The following is a 657-nucleotide window of genomic DNA, read 5'->3' as shown; positions in this document are numbered from 1 at the left end:
GATGTGTGTGTGTTATGCTTGCCAGCCAGCGCTGTGGGTAGATGGGGTGCCCTCTGCCAGTGCCTGATGTTGGGTGACTCACATGAGCCCAGTTTAGCTAGTTGTGATGCCACAAAATCTTAGGAGGTACAGAGTCATGGGTTTTGGGTTCTAAGGAGTTAGACTTCTCAACCCTGTTAGATTATGGACAGGGAAAGAGGAGGCAAGGACTGGATGGTAGAATGTTCTTGTCTTGTGGAAAGGGGCCCTGAGGGAGTCCACAGCCTGATGGTGGTGTTGAGAACTGAAGCACTCCTAAGCATAGTCCTAACACTCATCAGTGTGAGGGGCAGGGAGGGAAGTAACTCGTTGATGGCCAGAGCTATGGGGAAGGTGACAAATCTGGACTCTGCACTGAGACCATCCCAGCTCTGATTCACTGTGCTCATCTCTGTCACTGAGGTCAACCCTCATGCCTTCACACCATCAAGTGCACGAGAAGAACAATAAACTTTGGGGATGGAGAAATGGCTCAGTGCTCTTGCCCAGGCCCCAGGTTCAGTTCCCAGCACCCACGTGGTGGCTTACAATGATCTGTGACTCCAGTTCCAGGGGAGCTGATGCCCTTCTCTGGCTGCTGCAGGCAGCAGGCATGCAAGCAGAGCACAGAAATACATG

This window comes from Mus musculus, chromosome 7, assembly GCF_000001635.26.
Source record: "Mus musculus strain C57BL/6J chromosome 7, GRCm38.p6 C57BL/6J".
Lineage (NCBI taxonomy): Eukaryota > Metazoa > Chordata > Mammalia > Rodentia > Muridae > Mus > Mus musculus.
Note: the sequence above shows the minus strand (reverse complement) of the source record.